The sequence below is a fragment of the Pleurodeles waltl genome, chromosome 2_1 (assembly GCF_031143425.1).
Source record: "Pleurodeles waltl isolate 20211129_DDA chromosome 2_1, aPleWal1.hap1.20221129, whole genome shotgun sequence".
NCBI classification, from domain to species: Eukaryota; Metazoa; Chordata; class Amphibia; order Caudata; family Salamandridae; genus Pleurodeles; species Pleurodeles waltl.
The window spans coordinates 400,784,271-400,806,587 of record NC_090438.1 but is presented as its reverse complement, the minus strand read 5'-3'; positions in this window follow the sequence as shown (position 1 = coordinate 400,806,587).

Sequence of the window (22,317 nt, the reverse complement as noted above, 5' to 3'; positions counted from 1 at the left end):
CTTGGATGGGGCTTGCCGAATTTCCACAAGCAGGGTGTTCCAGGCTTTAGGAGCTAGGAGGCCAAAAGTACTGCCTCGTGCTCTGGCCCCTTTGAATTTTGGGATGATGGCCCGTTTGGGTACAGCTGACCTCAGGTTTTCAGTGGGCACATAGGGTTTCACCAATAGCTGAAAGTAACGAGCACCATAGGAGGAAAGAGCCTTAAAGCAATAGCAGAGTGCTTTAAAATGTACTCTATGCCTTATCAAAAGCCAGTGTAGTTTCTGCAACAGGTGTCTCCTAGAGGCCCACCTGCAGAGCTTCATCAGTGCTCGAGCCACTGTGTTCTGGGCGTGTTGCACTCTATTCAGATGGGCCTGGATCACACCCAGGTGTAGGGCATTTCAATAGTCCAGCCTGGATATCACTAGTGCCTGGATCACAGTTTTCTGAATGGCCTCTGGCAAGAGATGGAGGACTTTCCTCATATTGCTTAGTATCCTGAATCACTTCCCTGCAAGGGCAGTGATCTGAGCATCAGAAAAAAAAGTTATCATCAAACCAGATGCCTAGGTTTTTAACCTTGGCCTTAGATACGGGTAGTGGACCTAGGTCACTGGGTCAGCAAGCCCAAATGTTAATGTGCTTGCCTAGGACCACTGCCTCTGCCTTTCCTGCATTAAGTTTCAGACAGTTTGAGTCCATCCATGGCCCTGCTTCTGATAGGCATTAAGTGAGGGAGGGGGCAAAATGTTGCTATCCTATGACAGAGTGGTGACAAATTGTGTGTCATCAGTGCACGAGATAACAGAAAACCTAAGGGTGGACGTATACATTAAAAAGAGTCGGGCTGAATGATGAGCCCTGTAGGACTCCCGGCATAAAGGGGCGTACCATGGACTTAAAAGATTTCTGAGAGACCTGAAAGGTGCATCCTGACAGGAAAGAGGGCAGCCAACACAACGCGTCACCTCCAATTCAACAATGGCAAAGCCTCTTCAGCAGAATGTTGTGTGGCACTGTATCAAAGACGGGGCTGAGGTCCAACATCAAGAAGGCCACTGTGTCCCCCTCATCCATAATCCGATGGACTGATGTAGAAGCCAGCAACAGGGCGGAATCGGTGCTATGTTAAAGCCGGAAACCAGGTTGGGTCCTGCGCAGTAGGTTATAATCCTCTAAATAACTGCACAGCATCAAAATACATGGATGGATGCATCCATTTCAGAAATTCATGCTGACATGCAGACTGAAACCTGTACTCTCAGCACCAGAAGTAGCCTGTCTGATAACTTCCTTGTGATCAACTGTAGCTTCACCTCAAATTTCTATTGAACAACTAGAGTGCTAATATTCTGCGTTTATGGCAAAAGGGTAGCACACCTGAATGCTGTTGTAATGGAATAAAAGATGTAAAACTGAACACATTTGCTACAGAAGATACAGCAGTAAACAAAAAAATTGAAGTTTTTTTTGTCACTAGAATGATAGTTAGTCCTCCAGAAAGCATACATGAGGTACCATTTCTCTGATTTCTCACCTATCGTCCTCGTCCATTTCAGTAAAACATTCTGACATGCAAGTAAAACTTACTTCCAACACCAGTAGCAGTCTGTGAGTTAACTCTCTAACTGTCAACTGCAGTGTCACCATAGAGTTCTAATGAACAGTAAGAGTGCTACCATTATGGCCAGGTTTACCAACAGTATGCATCATGACTGTGCTGCTTTCTTTGACCCACCCAGAACCTAAAATGCTAGTCAAGATTTAAAAAGTTACCACAGAGCTGATTTGCATCACAGTGTGTTACAAGGTGTGGGTAGGCATGTATTTTGATGTACACCCATAACTGTGAAAGGCAGAAAACCTGGATTTGTACCAAAACCTTACACCTACTGGAGATAGGTTAAACAAGGAGAAATATGTTAATTTCTCCTCATTACTTCATCTTTCCATGTGGGCTGCATGGAATATGTCCAAAAGGATTATTTTTGTGAGGCACAAAAACAATCCTAATCATAATGCAGGCACACTTGTGAGACAGTGCAGTGAGAGAGCTAAAGTGTTCCATAGCTTTGTAAGTATGGCACTGTTGACTTATCTCCCTTTCGGACAATGAAACATAGTTACTTCCCTTGCTGCACTGCAATGTGTGAACATGTAGTAAATCTGACCATGTGTAGTCAGGGCAAAAGTGTGGCACTCCTGAGTGCTATTTTATTAGTATAGGAGCTGCTGAATCTAAAACCTTTTCAGAAGCACACACTGAAGTAAATGGTTATTGTGATGTTTATCCAGGCATGAGACCAGCAAGTTAAAAATGTGAGGGAATGTGTGTCATCATCATTAATTTTTCATAAGGGAGTGGTGGATTAATGTGTAAAGTATAAAGAAGAAAGTAAGAAGAAGGAAGTATTACATATATTATTATTCTAGCTCTATAATTGTTCTCTTATTATTAGTTATATCAGTATTGTTGCTGAGACACTGAGGCCTTGAATAAGAGTTTGGTGATAAAAACCATGAAACCTGCCCATAAGTTAAATGCAGATTCAACAGGTAAATAATACATGATTTAAATAACACTGATTATGAGTTTTCACTGTATACCACAGATTTGTTATTTACTGCATTTGTTTAATAGCAAGGCCCTCATTTATGGGCTTTATGACACAGGGAAGCACAGCAAATCACCTTGCTGCACTACCCTGCATCACTGAGAAAGGGCAGGAATGTGCCATATTTATCCAATAAGGCACATTCATGTACTTTCCCCCTGTGATGGTGCCCTTCTTGCAACCTAGCGCCAACTCAGGTACCCTTGCACCACGGTGTAAGGGTGTCTGCATTGCATGTAGGATTGTTTTTGTGTAGGAAGGTACATCTTCCTGCACAAAAATAATCCTGAGAGGCGTTTTTCCTCTTTCTATGTGTGCTGCAGAATGCATCACACACAGAAAGAGGAAAAACAAGAAGAAATAAACATATTTCTCCTTGTTACACCTCTCCTGGGAGGCATATCTTTTTGGCGCATTCCCAGGCTTGACAAGTTCTTGTACATCTGGGAATGTGTCACAATTCATGGATGCTGCATGGGAACACCCATGCCACACCCATGGAAACTCCTCCCTGGTGCAGAGTAAGTAATGCAGTGATTTGTGTTGCATTACATTACTCAAGATTTATGAAGCTATGCAAGGCCAGCAAGGTGGCCTTGCATGGCTTCATAAATCTCACTTATGGTTTGCGTTGAGCCTTGCTGACTCAGACCTCCATCCTGCAAAGGAAGACAACCTGTACACTTAGGCAGGCTTCCTGACACCTAAGTCTAGGTATGGGGGTTAGACTATCCCAACTAATCTGGAAGGATACTCCAGCTATGCTCTCTCTAGTATAGTTTTAGATACAGACAGTAGTGAGCCAACTTTAGTAACAACTAACATTGTTCTATTGTTTATATTATTTGCCATTTTAATAATGCTGATTACAGTAAAATACCTTATCTTTGCAACAGTCACAGCTCATGGTTTCTCTGAAAAAATATGATAATTTCAATCAAAGTCTTGAAAATGCATTTTCATATCTTTCTTGTGTTTATCTTGGACATACAAGAGTGACCAAATGAAAAGGTAGATCTGTTTTCATGGAGTCTTTGAGAATCAGACTGTAATGTTCGAGGTTACCAATATCTTCTATTACCCTAGTCACTTTAGGGGTTTGATCTGGTACTGTGAGCTAGCTGAAAGAAACCAACAATTACTGATTTTATACCTAGTCTCAGGGCTTCATTACGCCACCCGTCAAACTCATTAGGTCGGATGACCTCCAGTTCGGTTTCCTGCCCGCTGGTCCTATTTTGAATTTCCCACTGGGCCGGGGGAAACTACCCACAACATTGACCCTGGCAAATAAATGAGCCAGCGGCAATGTTGCGGTGCATTGGGTGCGACAGCACCGGTCACGCTTTTCACTGCCTGTAATTCATGTAGTGAAAAGTATGAAGGGGCTGTCAATGTGGACCCCTGCACTGCCCATGCCGAGTGCATGGGCAGTGCAGGGGCCCCCATGGTGCCCCCCACCCCATCACCGCCAGCCTTTGCATGGCGGTGGAAGTGCCATGTAATAGCTGGTGGACACAGGAGTCATAATCCCCAGAGCAGCACTGCGTGCAGCACTGCTCTGGTGGATGAAGACCACCAGCACCGCCAGGCCATTGGCCAGCAAAAAAGTGGCAGTGCCAGTGGTTGGACCGTGGCACTTTCGTCACAGTCATAATGTGGGTGTCGGACACCATCAGCCCACCAGACTCGTAATGAGGGCCTAAGTCTCTATAGTTTGAAGTTCTTGTTGTTACTGTGGTGGGACCTTCTTGGGCACATTTTAAGCTAAAACTTGTTTTTAGCAAAGCTTTTTCACATGTTTTATGCTTGCATGATATTATTCTGAGGATACGTTGTACATGCTGCTTGTTTTCAGTATTTCGTGTCATGTAATCTTGTTGTGTAGCCATTTTAGTTATAGCTCCAAACACGTTATTTTGACACACTAGGCCGCTGTGAACTTTAAACTAGATATATTTTATTTGGCTTCGCATTGTTATTATTACAATAACCATTTTTACGGTCTTGTTTTATTTTCATCTATCTAACTGTTTTTGCCTAGCCCAGCACTCTGTTCTCAAACAAGACATTCTTGATCACTCTGTGCTTCATTCAAGGCTACAGTTTGGTACATTGCTGGTGAACGTGGTAGAAGTTTAGTCTCCAACATTCACAGAAAATACACATACGTACGTAGGGACACTTTCTCTGAACATTAGCTGTGTTGTCATATAAACACTTCCTTGTCCCTTACACGTTAGAGGGAGATTCCAGCCAGGCATTCACAACTGTAGGCTGATTGCTGAAGGCTTCGCTACAGATGCTAACGCAGACCACAGGCCTTTGCTCAGGTATGGGGGTTGATGTCTTCCCAGGGGAACCTGAAAGGCAGAATTAGAGCTTAACATGCTGTGCTCAAATTATAACTTAGATAGGAAGTAGCCCATCGATCATACTGACAGTATGATAGTGTTGTTTTTATGCTTCACTCTTCTCGTCACAATTTCAACACTGTCATGTTGTGTCGTCCTGGTTATTGCAGCTCATGTTTTGCTATCTAAGATGCAGTCGTTTTATTAAACTCATTATTGAAACATATACTGCCTCTGTTCATTTTTTATATATGCAACTGAATTGTAAATGAGAGAACCGGATGTGACCTGAGTGACCTCGACTTCCCTGAGAAGCCTAGTATGTCATGCGCTCGGCTGCCCAATCATCACTATCCTCTGGTAGAGATGAGGCACTGCTAGTTTGCCGGAGCAAAACCTGGATTTAGAGCGACAAGTGTCACCCGCAGTGGGTTAGATTCAGTCTCCCACACCATAGACGATTCTGCTGCTCAAAATCCAGTAGTCTCATTAGAATAATGAGAGCCTACGCAACAATCTGTACACTCTGATCAAGGCTATGAACATCGAACAAGCTATCCTAGCACTTGCATTGTCCACTGGAGACAGCTTCTGAATTCTAGATGTATCATTGCATTAGAGATGTGCCTCTAACACAGTGTAATTTTGATTATATAAACAGTGCACTACCCTACACAAGTCAAAGGAGCACTCCAGCCGTGCTTGTCCTGGAGCGGATACTGTGTTCAATATGCAGGTCTTCTGACGTTGACCTTTCATCTAGCAGATAAGGATTGCCAACTTCACCCTAGGCTGACTCCCTGGGCCAGCGATCCAGGTATGGAGGGCTTAGGAAATCCTTCAAGATCTGTCAGAGGGTACACCAGATATGCTCTCAGAGTCTAGGTATTGATAGGTAGGAATATATAGAAATACGATTGCCATGGTTGGATTATTTATTGTGCTCACCATGTTGGTAATGCTGTTTCCAATGCTTTGTTTCATCTGCCTAATTATCACTCCTCATTTTCTCTATGCATAATTATGATTATTTCAATAAATGTTTGAAAACCTTTATTTGTATCTTTCTTGTGTGTCCCCTTGGCATGCATAAGTAAACAACAAAAGGGTAAGATCTGTTTCCACAATTTCCTTAGTTATCAGAGTGGTCATGTTCAAGGCTGCAAGAATCACCTGTTAACATGGGAAGATTAGAGGTTCATGTGAGGCACTGTGAGCTAGGTAGGGATTTGGCTGACATTACTGAAGGGACTCAGTCCCTACCTCCTGAATTGTGTCATCCTAATACGCAGTCCTACTTCTTGTGGAAACCATATAACATTATAGAATCAGTCCTATTAACCTTGTAAGAAATGTATAACACTGGAAGTGCAAAAAGAGTGTTTGAGCTTCAGGTTTATGGGGGGGCCTGATTCAAGGATGAACCAGCACTTTTTTTTAAATATGCACCATTCGGAATTACACACTAGATGCACTCTCCCTGTTTGTTCTGAGCCATACTCTCAATTAGGTGAGACAGGAACAGACCAGGACAGTATGCCTGATTATAAAAAAAGTGCTGTTCTAGGTGCTGGTACAAATTCTGACAGTTTGCACATGTACTTGGTAGAGTGCTCCAGTGAAATGCAGAGCCACAGGTTAGAACTGCAGCTCTGTCTTTCACTTGAGGCAGACAGGTATCTCTTTGGATGGGGGAGCCTCCATCTCACGAGGCATCCTCAGAGGGTGCACTGACTGTCATGCTTTTTGAGAGGAGGGGGTTTGGTCAGATGCCTGAATGTGCCAGACCCCACTCCAATATTATTGTCAATCTACACCTTTTGCCCAGGGTTTTTTCTGCTGCGCATGGAAAGGGGGCAAATCGAGGATAAATCCAACAATCTGCTTCCCCCGGGGAACCTGAAAGACTGTTTTGGACATTAGTGAGGGTTGGGCAATGTGATGCAGGATGGTTAAAACCCCATTATTTGATTTTAGAAAAGACTAGCCTGAGATTAATGTGTTTTCTGTAATTTCAATACATCTACCCAAGGGAAGGCAGTTTAGATGTAAATCCTTCAATTTATCATCCAGGGGGCAGACACACTTTGGACTTTGAAGGTGTGAGTATGGCCCAATGCCAGGACAATCCGAACCCCATCCATTTTTTTTTTTCTTCTAAAACAAATCTGTCACTAATATCTACTAATGTCTTCTGACCCCTTGATAATGGTAAACTGGGATAAAGGGGGTCATTCTGAACCCCGCAGGCGGCGGGAGCCGCCCGCCTGGAGGGAGCCGCCATATGGCCGCTCCGCGGTCGAAAGACCGCAGAGGCCATTCTGGCTTTCCCGCTGGGCTGGCGGGCGACCGCCAGAAGACCGCCCACCAGCCCAGCGGGAAACCCCTCCCCACGAGGAAGCCAGCTCCGAATGGAGCCGGCGGAGTGGGTAGGTGCGACGGGTGCAGTGGCACCCGTCGCGTATTTCAGTGTCTGCAAAGCAGACACTGAAATACAAAGTGGGGCCCTCTTACGGGGGCCCCTGCATTGCCCATGCCATTGGCATGGGCACTGCATGGGCCCCCAGGGGCCCCACGACACCCCTCACCGCCATCCTGTTCCGGGCGGTCGGAGCCACCAGGAACAGGATGGCGGTGAGGGGGTCGGAATCCCCCATGGTGGCGCAGCTTCCCAGGGCAGCGGAAAACCGGCGGGAGACCGCCGGTTTTCCTGGTCTGACCGCGGCCAAACCGCTGCGGTCAGAATGCCCTGCGGGGCACCGCCAGGCTGTTGGCAGTGCTCCCGCATCCCCGGCCCCGGCGGTCCTTGACCGCCGGGGTCGGAATGACCCCCAAAGTCTCTAGTTTGCCCTCCATGGGTGAAAAAGACTATGCCGGCTTTAGGTGTGGGATTATGGTTTAATATCAGGAGAATTAGTCCTCAATCCATTTATTTTAAATCTATTGCGCGTGCTAATGTGCTTTCTCCATCCCAGAATGGGCAGAATGGGAGCAATGTTCAGCAAAACCTTTTGGCCTTTAGGGGATTCCATACGTTTCTTAAAAAACAATCAAACCTGGTATCTACTGGGATTTGTGCTACTTTGGCGTGGGCGGAATGGAGGTCAGAGACACTGTTGGGGATTCGGTGCCCTGGGAGAGGAAGTTCCCATGCCAGGGAGGCATCTCTCCTCTTTTCAGGTCCCTTGTGTAAACTGAGTAGACCTTTGCACCAGAATCACCCTCATGTGGCAATTGCTTAGTAGGAATCTACAAGGGAGAGGTATCATTGGAAAGGGGATATTCTCCCCTTTCCAATTTAATTTCTTCTCTTGAGATTGGTGCTCGTGGTTGGTAAGCTTTGCCGCAAAGCACTGAATACAGCAAATGTAGAAAGAGGTCCTTCTACTTTCACTGTCGATAACAACAATACATCTCAGGTTGCGATGGAAGCTCTTCTGATGCAGCAGAGATAAAATTAGAATTCCTCTGGTTTGAGCACCAGAGGAATTTCCTTTCTTTCATGGATCAGTAGGTATCAAGCCTATGCGAAAAACATGTGACTTCAACAGCTTATTTTTAATAGTTTTTCCTGCCTGAAGATTTTTTAAGTGAATCTTGAGACTACAGCAAAACGCAAGCAAAGCGTGTTTTTCCTTTTACAGCCCTATTCAACTAATGTTTCCACTCCTATTCTGCTAAGGCCTTTCAACTTCCAGAAAAGTCCAAATGCAAATGTTTTAAATGAGGTCAGCAACCAACTTCTTCTTGGCATGTTTCATCACACATTGGCTGAAAAGAGCGCCTAGATCCCAACTATTGCATCACAAAGGATTTATTTTCCTGTATATTTTTATAGGAAACTTTTTTTGTTTGTGTTATTACTTTTGATCTCCACATCTAATTTTCCCTATAATTACAGGATTTCATTTAACTTGCTATGGAAATCCTGTTTTTTCTTTTAAATAAGGTCTTAGTTTGGTTTATTGCTGTGCATTTGCCACTTTTATTTCCATAATGAAAGTTTACAGTTTGATGGAGACTACAAAAGGAAAGCCTTGCAAAAAGAGTTTCTTTTTTACTTTTTGTGTTTTGATTTCCTACACCAGGTGTGAGCTCAGTCACTGATCACATCAACTGCATCCTATCACCACACAGCCAAGCAATGTGTTTACAAAGATAACTATCTTAAGTGTGGACTTCCAGGATTTTCAACGATTTAGATCCCATAATACTTTCTGGTGCTGAAAGTCATGAATGCCAAGCATACTTAGGGCCTAATGTAGAGTTTGGCAGACGGGATGCTTTGCCACATATGTGACAGATATCCAAGTCCATCATATCCTGTGGCACTTGAAATACAATAAACAGGATATCTGTCACATTTAGGATGTGGTATCCCCTTCACAAAATTCTAGTTCAGGCTTCAGGTCTTCATCTTGCTTACCCAATGTAGCACAAAGTCCTGCCCAGCCATACAGGTGTTTGATGGCTCACAGGCCACATTAATTGAAACATTAATTTTATATGCCCTCCTTTCATTCAGAGAATAAGTATGGCTAGGAAATCTCTCTACGTATGTCGTCTTACCACAATGCTTCCTTTTAGCGCATGACAAAAGGTTTATCAATGACAAATAAATACTGGAATGATAATATCACACAAACCTCACACAACTTCTCAAATACAGTTAAATTCCAACTTCATCTTCAAAGAAAACCATTTATTCCCTATTGTGAATTCAGAATAGATCCAGACACCATTGTGGTTTTACAGCTTGATGTGTGAATGAAAAGCAAGGAGTCCCCACCCCCCAGATCAACTGCAGTGTCCTTCAAAAACCTTCCTCCATGCTGGTGCCTGCCTCATCAAAGGTGTGCATTATTTGCATCATATCGATCCTATATTCGATTACCTTCACTGTCAACGACTCGAAGCAGTAATCCATGTTAAAATGGCTTGCCTGAACTACACATCTTGATTCTCCCACTTAATGAAAGACAAAAATATGTTGCATAAAGGATGAAGACATGTCAGAATAATTCCTACTCCTAAATCTCCTCAATATAAAAAAATAAAAACCACTGCTAAAAGCCTTCTCCTTTAAAATGCTGAAATTTGGAGTCAATTTCCTCGGGATCTCAAGAACGTAACTAAACCCCTTTCTTTCTGGTAAAATCTGAAAACTCTTTCTTTAAAACCTACCATAAAGAATCATGGCCTTCATTATGACACTGGCGGTAAATCCCGCTTATTGCCATACTGACAGCCGCCAGCTTACCACCAAGGTGGCAGATATCCATTCACCATATTATGACACACACACACTAATCCAACAGATTTCAGCCATACACAAATCCGCCAAACCAAATGTCAGTGAGAAAGTGCCGGTCTCAAAACCCATACCATTACACCAACAAAACAACGGCCATCACATTATGACCAAAGAATCACCATGGCGGACATTCAACACCACATACATCCACACACCCCTCACGCCCTCCACATCACACACCCCACCACATTACTCAACACACCCTCACCAACACACATCACACAACACCTATGACACCACAAAGGCACCCCCATTTCACTGAGGAGGAGTTAAGGGTCATGGTGGAGGAAATTGTCAGGGTAGAGTCACAGCTCTTTGGAGCACAGTTACAGCAGATATCTATAGCAAGGAAGATGGAGCTATGGTGAATCATGGACAGGGTCAATGTCAATGGACAGCACCCAAGAACAAGGGACGACATCAGGAAGAGGTGGAACGACCTACGGGGGAAGGTACGTTCCATAGCAGCAAGACACCAGCTTGCCATACAGAGGACTGGCGGCAGACCCCCACCCCCACCTCCTCCCCCACAGCTCACAGCATGGGAGGAGCAGGTACTGGCAATACTGCATCCTGAGGGACTCTCTGGAGTAGCCGGAGGACTGGACACTGGTAAGTCAACATTTACCACTTATCACCCCAATACCTGCATGGCATCACACCCCCTCACCCTCACTCCCATCACTCCACTACATCCCACACACTGCACCTACACATAAGACTAACCACAATGAACACCCCTGCATGCCATACCAATGCATTGACAGCCCTCCCAGTCCTGCATGGACACCCATCACTAAAGCATGGACAGCATAGGGAAACTAACATAACCACAGTACATCACCATACACAAGCAAAAGCTGTCAGGGCAGTACCAACCATAGAGGGGAAGCTAGGGAAGTACAAATGTCATATACTTGAAGCATACTAAATCATATACATCCCCACAGGTACCCCAGCCAATGTCAGTGGAGATGAGGTGCCACCACTATCCAGTCCCCAAACAGAAGAGGCCCCCAGGGATGACAGTAACTTCTGACTTATGGATCTGGATGGCCAACCTGGCCCATCAGGGACCACTGGACAGCCGGTCACCCAAGCCCACTTACAGACCACTACAGAACATCCCCCTTTAGTATCCCACACCAGAGCACCCACCCAGTGTACCCACACTTCTGTCCCTAGAACACGTCAATCAGCAGTGTGCCCACCTGTACAGGGACCCCAGGCTGAACCTCACCCACAAGACATTCAGGGACCATGGGTCTGTGGCAGTGGGCACACCGTTCAAGGGACAGGCGTACAGGGCAACAGGGACACTGGGAGGACTGCTGTGTGCCAGTGGGAGGACAGGAGCAGGGAACCGACTCTCCAGGAGGCACTCTCCGAGATCCTGGAAGCCTATCAACATTCCCAGGACACAATGGGCCAGATTCTTGAAAACGTGCAGGAGAACAGGCAGATGCAGGAGGGACAGTATCCGAGGATCAGGGAGGACTTGTAGGCCATTAACAACACCCTGATTTCCATTGCAGGGGTGCTGGCAGACATGGCCAACATCATGAGGGAGGCACTGTCACACCAGCCAGTCAACTGAACAGCCCTCCACTTCTGCTGCCGTTAGTGGGCAGGAGATCCCGCCACAGGACCCACAGGCCACCAGAATCCTTCTCCCAGAAGAAGGTGAACCTCCCTGCAAATGTTCCCTGCGACCCAGACAGAAACCAGAATCACTTGCCAAGACCACCACCAGGAAATGAAACTCTCCTTGTCAGAGTCACCAGATTCTCAGGGTCTACGCACGTTCCCAACACGTCCACCACTGAACAGCTCCAAGACTCTGATAGATAAATCACAGAGGCTAAGAGAGTTCAAGAGGGGAAGAGGGGATTAGGAAGGGAACAGCTGGGAAGGAGACCTGAGGTAAGAAAAAGGTTAAAAAACACAATATGAAACTTACATCTCATGAAATCAATACTAGACTATGACTCTAAGCCTAGTCATTCTGAAAACATGAACAACCTAAGAATTAGGCTTAAAATGACTAAATTTCAAGATGGCCGCATACCTGTAAGGGAATCAAGATGGATTAAATGAAACTTTCAAATTCAAGTACTTTCCTTTACATGAGAATCAGGAAAACGTTCTGAATACATCCTAACCAGTAATATGAATCCTTTTTTGAGAATGCATACTAGGACCATGCAATATTGCCTCTAGAAACTCTGGTCTTCTGTGTTCTCTTGAAATGTTTCCACACGAATTGCGCACATTGCAGATTTTCATATATATAGTAAACACCATAAAAGGATTGTGCACCATGAATAACGCAATATGGATTCAGGAAACAAATCACACAACTTGTCAACTCGAATATTACCTAATAAATGGCTTAAAATAATGGCATACAATGAACAACATGAATTAAGCTTGGAGAGAGAATCGCGCGTCTTACCGATTTTAGTGCCACCATGTAAAATGTCAAGAAATGGTAGCACGCAATGAATATCAAGGTTAAATCACCATTAAACGAATCGCGCGTCTTGACGATTCTTAAGCCACCATGTAAATGTCAAGAAATGATAGCGCGCAATGAATAACAAAGTCAAATCATCATGAAACGAATTGCGAGTCTTTTGCCGATTCGCAAGCCACCATACAAATGTCAAGAAATGGTAGCACGCAATGAATAACAAGATCAAATCAGCATGAAACGAATCGCGCGTCTTGCCGATTCGCAAACCACCATGCAAATGTCAAGAAATGGTAGCGTGCAAAGTAATCTGTTAATCATTAAAGAATTAAGCCAAGAATATGAAAGTTCTCGATAACGGCGTCGGAAGATCGACCCAACCACCGTCTTACCGCCCAGAACAAGGATCACTAATGAAGAATGAAGGGCAGAGGCCTGGAAGATCAAATAGGCCACCAGGACAGGAGCTCAGGAAGTAGCTGCTGCTCTGCACCGGGACCTCTGAATAGTGAGCACTTGGAGCTGGACTGGCTCCCTTTTATAGAGTCTTGGCCCAGCCCACAGCCACACCCAGGCATGCTGCAGGGAAAGTCTCTGGAAGGCCCTGGAAAGGGACCACACCCTAACACACTCTGAAAGCCTGCAGCAATACATTGCAAATGAACAGTATTTGTAAACACATTAAAAATAAGTCTTCAGGATAAAACTCTGCAATGCAAAAGGTTAAACAACAACATATCAGCACAATGCATAAATTACGTTGTTTCGAGAGTGCTGGGTTTTTGCATTCTAGTCGCCAATAGAGCGCGCACTGCTCTGGTGTTGACACTCTTCATTGTTCCCATTGCGTCCCACTCAGTCTCCTTGTCCACCTTGAACTGCCATTGCTCCCCTACCTGTGTCACCTTGGACACTGCACCTGTCTACAAACAGACTGGAACAATACCCTGGACTTTCCTCCATCATCACCCCAATCTGTTGCACTTTCCCATCAATTTATTAGTACTACAATAAACACCCTTGGATATAACCTCGACTACTAGTATTTCATGTATTCCAAATTTGTATTGATTGAAACAGTTACATCCATTGCAAATGAACGGTACATAGTGAGAACATAGAACGAATGACCTGTTGCTGTCTGTCTGTTGTGATCACACCACCACACTGTTGTCATTTCACCAACACCTGTAAAATGATAATCCATAGGTGACAGTAAGTAGAGGAAACAAGTGGGTAATGCCATCATGCCAATGCCACACAGAACACAACAATAGTCATAGAAATGTGAAGTTGCACTGTCTCACCTGTGTGTCATTTGAAGTACTGACGGGTTACTAATGTTCTGTTGTCCACATCCTCATCCTCTGCCTCTTCATCCTCACTGTCCTCAGGGTCTATTGCTGCCACAGGGGCATCTCCAGTCTCCTCCTCCTGCAGAAAAGGTACACGGTGTCTGAGGGCCAGGTTGTGCAACATGCAGCATGCTACTACTATCTGGCAGACCTTCTCGCATGAGTGGCACAGGGATCCACCTGTCAGATGGTGGCACCTGAACCTGGCCTTCAGGAGGCCAAAGGTCCTCTTAATTATCCTTCTGGTTTGCACATGTGCCTCATTATAATGTTCTTCAGGCCTTGGCCTGGCATTCCTCACAGGGGTCAGCAGCCACAATAGGTTTGAGTAGCCAGAGTCACCTGAAAGTATTGAGGGGCAACATTTAGCCACACACTATCCTATTTGGCTAACAGCAGAGGCATACACCAACATACAGTGGGTGGGAACCAAGACTCACCTATAAGCTACACCCTGTGCCTCTGTAGTTGGGACATCACCGACCTTCGATATTTTGCTTTGACATGGGAGATGTACTGGTCACCAGGCACACCATCTGCACATTCAGGGAGTGGAAACTTTTATGATTCCTGTAAACCTGTTCATTCCGCCGGGGGGAGCACAAGCAATATGTGTACCGTCAATCACCCCAATAATATTGGGGATATGTCCCATTGCTTAAAATCTGGCCTTCACAGTGGCCAAATCTTCCACCTGGGAGAAAGCAATGTAGCTGCACATGTGTTTTACCAGGGCGGACAAGACTCTTTCCAGCAGGATTGAGAACATTGGCAGTGACATTCCTGCTGCCAAGCCCACTGTCAATATGAAAGAACCTGTTGCCAGGAAATGGAGCACTGATAGAACCTGCACAAGAGGGGGGATCCAAGTCAGATGATGGATAGCTGAGATGAGGTCAGGCTCCAACTGGACATACAGATCTGTGATTGTGGCCCTGTCCAGTATACTGTATAGGTGAGTATTATGTGCCTGTCCTACAGTGTAGTTAAGCCCACCAGGGGTCTGTAAATGGGGGTATGTCTCCATCTCCTATTCATTCGCAGTGGTAGGAATCTAAGGGACACAAGAGTGAGCAGGCTGTCTCAATTTAAACAACAAAACCACAACAGCAGTCCACATCGTGCAATCATGTTTTGGGACAGTATGTGCTCATTTATCCTGTGATGCAGAAATTATCAATAGGCCTGTTCACCCCCCCCCTTGAAATGGCGACCGCCTGTCCTGTGTGGAGGGACAGGTGGAAGTAAAGTAATTTCGCCAACACTGTGCGCTGTGGCGGTAGGCAGTCTTGAACCGCCGTGCAATTCCTCATTGGATTATATTGGGCCCTTGGGGTACAGTGGCCAATGGAGATCTACGCCGCCGCAGATGTGACTGCCATTTTCTATCTCAATCCTCACTTGTTTCCTGACCTTGAACAGGAGAAGACCTACACTGCATGTGCTGCTGTGACCTGTGTCTGGAACCTACCATGGCCCGTGTGACCGGGGAAAGGGCCCCAGCCTTCACTTCAGAGGAGTTGGAGCGACTGGTGGATGGGGTCCTACCCCAGAACGGACTGCTGTATGGGCCTCCAGTCCAACAGGTGAGTACACGGTGGGCACGATGCATGTGGCTTTGAATGCATGGAGATATGTGTGAAGGCATTGTGTAAGGGTGGGGGGTGGAGAAATGTCTGTTGGTGGTGTACATGTTGTGAGCTAGCCTATGTGTCTTGCAATGGTGATGGGATCAGGTATGGTGGGCCATGTGTGTGACAGGCTGGACTGTTTGTTTAATGGAGTTCTCCTGTATGTATTACCGCTGCAGGTCAGCGCCCATCAAAAGAAGGGATTATGGCGTGCCATCGCCAAGGACTTGCGGACCCTGGGGGTCTATGGAAGGTGGAGCACCCACTGTCTGAAATAGTGGGAGAACCTGAGGCGCTGGGCACGGAAGACCGCGGAGGCCCAGCTTGGGATGGCCTCCCAATGAGGAAGGGGTGCCCATCGGACCCTGACCCCCCTGATGGCCCTCATATTGGCTGTGGCCTACCCTGAGCTGGATGGGCGCTTGATAGAATTGCAGCAGCCACAAGGGGGTGAGTACAGTGGGTATCATTACAACTCATGGATGGTGGGGTGGTATCCGGATGGTGGTTGTGTGTTAGTGGTTGCCCTTAAGGCCAGGCCAGACATAGCAGCATAGGTCCTCAGCAGGGTAATGGTTGCATGGTAAATATAGGTAGCCTAGCTTGTTAGTATTCACTTCTAGGCAGGGCTGTGTGGGTCCCGGGTGTGCTGCAGTTGGGGGGGGTGCTCCTCCTCTTTCCTTGGTGACTAGCCATTTCACTGGTAGGGCTGTTCCCTGTGTGTGAGGGTGCTGTGTACGCCAACGGTGGTGTTAATGCAGTCATTGACCCAGGGTATCCTTTGTCTCTCCCCCCCCTTTCTTGTTTTGTCATCCTGTCCTTGTGTGCATTAGTATCATCTGGTGGAGGAGCAGAGGCACCAGTGACAGAGGAAGCTGCAACCTACAGGACCCAGGAGGCTGAGTCCACCGATGCTGAGGGCACCAGTGGAATGGAGGGTGAGGGGAGCACCACGGCAGAGACTGGAGGGGACAATTCAGACACAGATACCTTCTCCCTGGTGGTGACGGACACCTCTGTGACCACTCCAGCTACCGGTACAGCTGCCAACCCTGTACCAGCACCGCCCTCCCAGCAGCCCCTCATCGAGTTGCCCGTGCCTTCTCACCCAGGAGGGTGGGCATCTCTTTTGCTCCAGGCACCTCAGGCCCTGCCCCAGTTAACCCTGCTGCCCTGAGTGAGGAGGCTATTGACCTCCTGAGATCCATCTCTGTTAGGCAGTCAACCATTGTGAATGCCATCCAGGGGCTGGCAGCCCAAATGCAACAAACCAATGCATTTCTGGAGGGCATTCATGGTGGTTAGGCAGCCCAACAGAGATCGATTCAGGCTCTGGCCTCCTCTCCGATGGCAGCCATAGTCCCTGTTTCCACCGTCCCCCCTCCAACTTCCACTTCCCAGTCCCATTCAACCCCAACCCATCCCAAGCACACAGACAGATGAACATGCACACAAGGCAACATGCAAGAGTGGCACAGGCAAACAGAAACACCACACTTCATCCCACAGGCACTCACACAAACAACATACTATTGCAGACACAACAACATCTACAGCCTCCACTGTCTCCCCCTCCTCCTCCTCCTCCACCTCCCTCCCAGTTACGTCCACACTCACACCTGTATGCACTACATCTACATCCACTATCAGCATCACCATACCAAACAGAACACACACCACACTGGCAGACACCTTCACAACATCCATGCACGCGTCCCCTGTGTCCTCTTACACTGTGTCTGCCCCCCTTCCTAAAGGACACAAATGTATCTTGGCGAACACAGTGTGCATGCAGTTTTCTGCCTGTCTGAATGCTGAATGAGTCCAGCATTGTGTTGCAGTTCAAGTTGAGATCCCCTCCCAGCAGCACTATGTTGTATCAAAGTGCTCCAGGAGGGACAAGAGTTCTTAGAAAAAAGCTGGGTCATCGACATTTGGAGGGTAGACATTCACCATTAGGAAATGTTGCCCCACTAGGGGGTCTGCAATGAATACAAAACAACCATCCTTGTCAGAAAATTGGCATGCTGACTCAAGGGGAGACTTTTAGAAATAAGCGTGTAGACTCCATGGGAGTACTTGCTGTAACAGGAGAAGTAACTATGGTGACCCCGGGGAGGTGGCAGATGAGTTTCCTGTAAGAATGCAATATTACACCATGTCTAGTGCAATATGGTAGGGCTTGTTTACCCTTGAAGGTATTATTTAGACAACAAATGTTTCACATCATAAATGTAAGTTCAGTCAGTTGGGCCCTGCCCTGATAAGTTTAAGTCATTGAGGAAGTTGTGAGTATGGAGGTGTGTGTATAGAGTACACGGTGCACACTCAGGCACCTCCCCCCACCCACACCAGGTACCAAGAACCCAGTGAACCCTTATAACAAACAAAATAAACAACATTTGTATTTTTGGTATGCACCATGGCAGACGGGCAACACTATGGCAAACGGGGGCCAGTTACTGAGTGATAACTAATGAGTAGACATAACATATAGGTTACAGTGCAATGGTCACAACAAGAAGTAAAAGGGAAGATTGTAGTAAGTGACTTCCTTCCAGTGAAAGCACAGGACAGTAATCAGTTGAGCAACTTGGAGCCCTTTTAAAACTGGTGGAAAGAGGTCAGTGATCACCGATGCGTGGAGGGCTGGGGGAGTGAGCTCTGCAGTGGCACGAGGCAAGGTGGGCTTGTCAGGCCCCCGCTGTTTGCAGAACGATATCACCTCAGCAGGTGTGTCAAAGAACCTGGCCTTCCCATTGACAGCCACACTCAGTCTAGAAGAGTAGAGAATGCCATATTTAAGCCCCTGTTTGTGGAATAGAGCTCTAACATTTTTCAACTTAAGTTGCTCCTATGGTGTCAGATGCCAGGGCCCATGTAGCTACGATGGGGCCAGAAGGTAGGTTACTAGTTTGTTGGTGATCAGGACTGCACATGTGTCAACACGGCCCATAGCAAGCCACCAGGGTGCACAACCTGAGCCAGTCACAGCCCAGGCCTTGGCTGCTTGACAGCCTCCTGATAGATGGGGCCACCGACACTGTCCATGGCTAGATCTTAGACTGCTCACCACCGTCTGTCTAGATTGTGTTGTGTGGGCAGAGGGTGTATTGCCTTCAGTGTCTGCAAGGGCTGGTGTGGCTTATGCCTGGTTATTAACCGCAATCAAGCTGCCATATCACAGCCACAGGTACCCGCAGTTGTCCACAGGTGACTCCGGGAAGCATGCACTCCAGGGGGTGAGAGTTAGTTATGCAGGAAGTCAGTGATTCCTCAATAAAGGTGGGGGAGGATGAAAGAGGCAAGTGGGGGGCCCAGCGAGGCTCGGCAGCCTCAGGATCACATGTGACCTCTGTCATCATGGGGCCTCCAAGGCATGCATTGGGCCTTACCCACCCGGTCCCACTATTAAGCTTCACAGTGCAGCATTGCGGTAGGCAACAGGAGCAGTCCACGTTGATGTCATTGGTTAAGTGCCTCCTTGTTTCTGCGATGTGGGGAGATTGATTTGGAGGCCTGTAACGGAAGTTGGGAGAGATGACTGCACCAGAGATTCCCTGCCATGCAGTCATTTTGGTTGACAGTGTAGTCACGCCTCTGAAAGAATTATAATATTTAACTTGCATGTACTCTACATATGTATATGTGTGTGTCTGCGTGAGTGAATATGTATATTCACAAAAAAAAAAGATTACAGGGACGTTCAGATTTTACATGCACAAAACCTACTTGCCACCCACTGCCCAAGTCCATGTCCATGCTCACACATTACAGTCCTGTATGGTTGTTGTTTTGCAGCTGCCCTTCCAGCCTGCCCTGAATAGTTAGTTTGCTACCCCATCCACCTCCTCCTACCTTCTGTTGTCCAAGTCCATGCACCAGCCTCCTCCCTCCTGCATGTGCTTGATGTCCTTGCACACTCCTTCTGCCCTCCGTTGCCCAATTCTATGCCTCAACTTTACCCTCCTGCTTAGCCTCTGTGCTTAGCTTGCTGCCTCTAACACAATTCCCCCACCCTCCAATACTGTGTTGCCCTCTACTCTCTTGTTTTTGCCCACCATGTTCCATGGACCTGCCACTGCCTCTACTATCTACTCCGAGTGTTATGTTGAGCTGCCATTGCCACTCCAACCTGCCTAGCATGATCAGATGATTGCCTCCTGTCCCTGTCACCTCCATCCAGCCTGTTCAGGTTCCATTACCCTATCCCCTTACTTCTGTATTCCATGGTCCATGGTCAAATTTGCTGCCACTCCCTTCTGCCCTCCATACTCTGTTATGCTGCAACTGCTCCTCCTTCCTACCCTGCATGGTCTGTTGTGAAGCCTCTTCCCCTGCCCTCTCTTGTCTTTGTCCAACCCCTACCCAACCCTTCTATCCTCCATGGTCCCTTGTGTATGCCCCTGCCCCCTCCCTCTTGCCCACAATTGCCATTGCGCTGCCACTAACAATCCAGCTGTGCATGGTCTTCTGTGCTACCACAGCCCCTCCCATCTGCCCAGTGTGGCCAGCTTGCTGTTTCTGACCCCCATCACATTCCCTCTGTTGTCTGAGTGTGTGCAATTATAGTCTCACTGTTTCCCTCCATGGTGTGTTGTGCTTCAGTGCTTATCCCACCTCCCCTCCATAGTCAGCTTGCTGCTCCTGCCCTGCCCCCTTACCCTGTTCTCTGTTTTCCATGTGTAGGCCCCTATCCCCTTCCCCTGCCTTGTCTGGTCCATTGTATTACCCCAGTCCCCTACCTCCTGCCCTTCATGGTACATTATGCTACAAATGTCCCTCTTGTGTTACTTGTATGGACAGGTTGCTATCCCTGCCTCTTGTCCATGTGCATGGCCCTGTCTTTTCCCTATTGCTTTCCTTGGTCTGTTGTGCAGCATTGCTGTTGCGCTTACCATATGTGGTGTATTGTGCTGCTTCACAACCTGACGCCTGCCCTGTAAGGTCAGTTTGGTGCACCTGCCCATCTCCCTCCTTATTTGATACCCTCCTTGAACCGATATACCATACATACCAACGTTGTGAACTTGGCAAGAGGGAGATTTGAAAAAAAAAACGAGGTATTGATTTTCCCTATTAACTTACATTTGAAAGAGGAGAATTGACACAGGAGGTAGTTAAAATTAAGCCCTTTTGGGATTAAAAACATCAAGAGTCTCCTGCCTGAATCAGGTCTGTTAGCATGTGTTGTTGTACTGCCACTGCCTCTTCCTTCATCCCTCAATGGTCTGTTATATTGCCACTGCCTCTCTTACCTGTACTGCATGGTTGGTTTGTTACCTCTGCCCCAATTTCTCCTGCCCTCTATGATCTGTTGTGCTGCCACTGTCCCTCCCACCTGCCTAGCGTGGTCAACTTGTCCCCTCTGCACCCTCCACCCTGCCCTCAATATTCCGAATCTGTGCCGCTGACATCTGTCTCCCCACAGTATTCTAACTAGATATTTATTCATGAAGGTGAGGCAAGCCTGACGTCATCTTCATGTATTCAAAACTGTAATATCTAAAGCATTTTGTTGGAAATGACCCTTTCTGCAGGGTTATCCCCAACCTTTTTGCCTTCTTCCTCCTATTTTTTCAGGTCTGTTTTTGCTGGTTTATTGTCTCTGCACATGTTACCACAGTTAATCAGTGCTAAAGTACAAGTGCTCCCTGGGTAAATTGTACTGTGGATTGGTTTATCCATGATTGCCATATTTGGTTTATTAGTAAGTCCCTAGTAAAGTGCACCAGAGGTGCCCAGGGCCTGTAAATCAAATGCTACTAGTGGGTCTGCAGCACTGATTGTGCCACCCACATAAGTAGCCCTCTAAACATGGCTCAGACCTGCCACTGCAGTATCTGTGTGTGCATTTTTAAACTGCCAATTGGTACATGTAAGCCAGCCCTAAGGTAGGCCCTGGGTAGCCCGATGGGCAGGGTGCAGGGAATGTCAAGGGTCGGACATCTACATGTGTGTTTTGCATGTCCTAACAGTGAAATACTGCCAAATTCATGTTTCACTGTTGCAAGGCCTATCCCCCTCATAGGTTAACATGGGGGCTGCCTTTAACCCCTTCGCTGCCAGGCCTTTTCCTCCCCCTGTGCCAGGCCTTTTTTTTTGCCTATTTGGAATAGTTCTCGCTTAGGCCCACATAACATTTTGTCCACATAAGCTACCCACGCCAAATGTGCGTCCTTTGTTTCCAACATCCTAGGAATTTTAGAGGTACCCAGACTTTGTGGGTTCCCCGGAAGGAGGCCAAGAAATAAGCCAAAATACAGTGAAAATTTTGTTTTTTTAAAGAAAATGGGAAAAAGGGGCTGCAGAAGAAGGCTCGTGGTTTTTTCCTTGAAAATGACATCAACAAAGGGTTTGCAGTGCTAAAATCACTAGCTTCCCAGCTTTCAGGAACATGCAGACTTGAATCGGAAAACCCAATTTTTCAACACAATTTTGGCATTTTACTGGGACATACCCCATTTTTACGATTTTTTTGTGCTTTCAGGCTCCTTCCAGTCAGTGACAGAAATGGGCATGAAACCAAGGATGTATCCTAGAAACCTAAACATTTCTGAAAAGTAGACAGAATTCTGAATTCAGCAAGGGG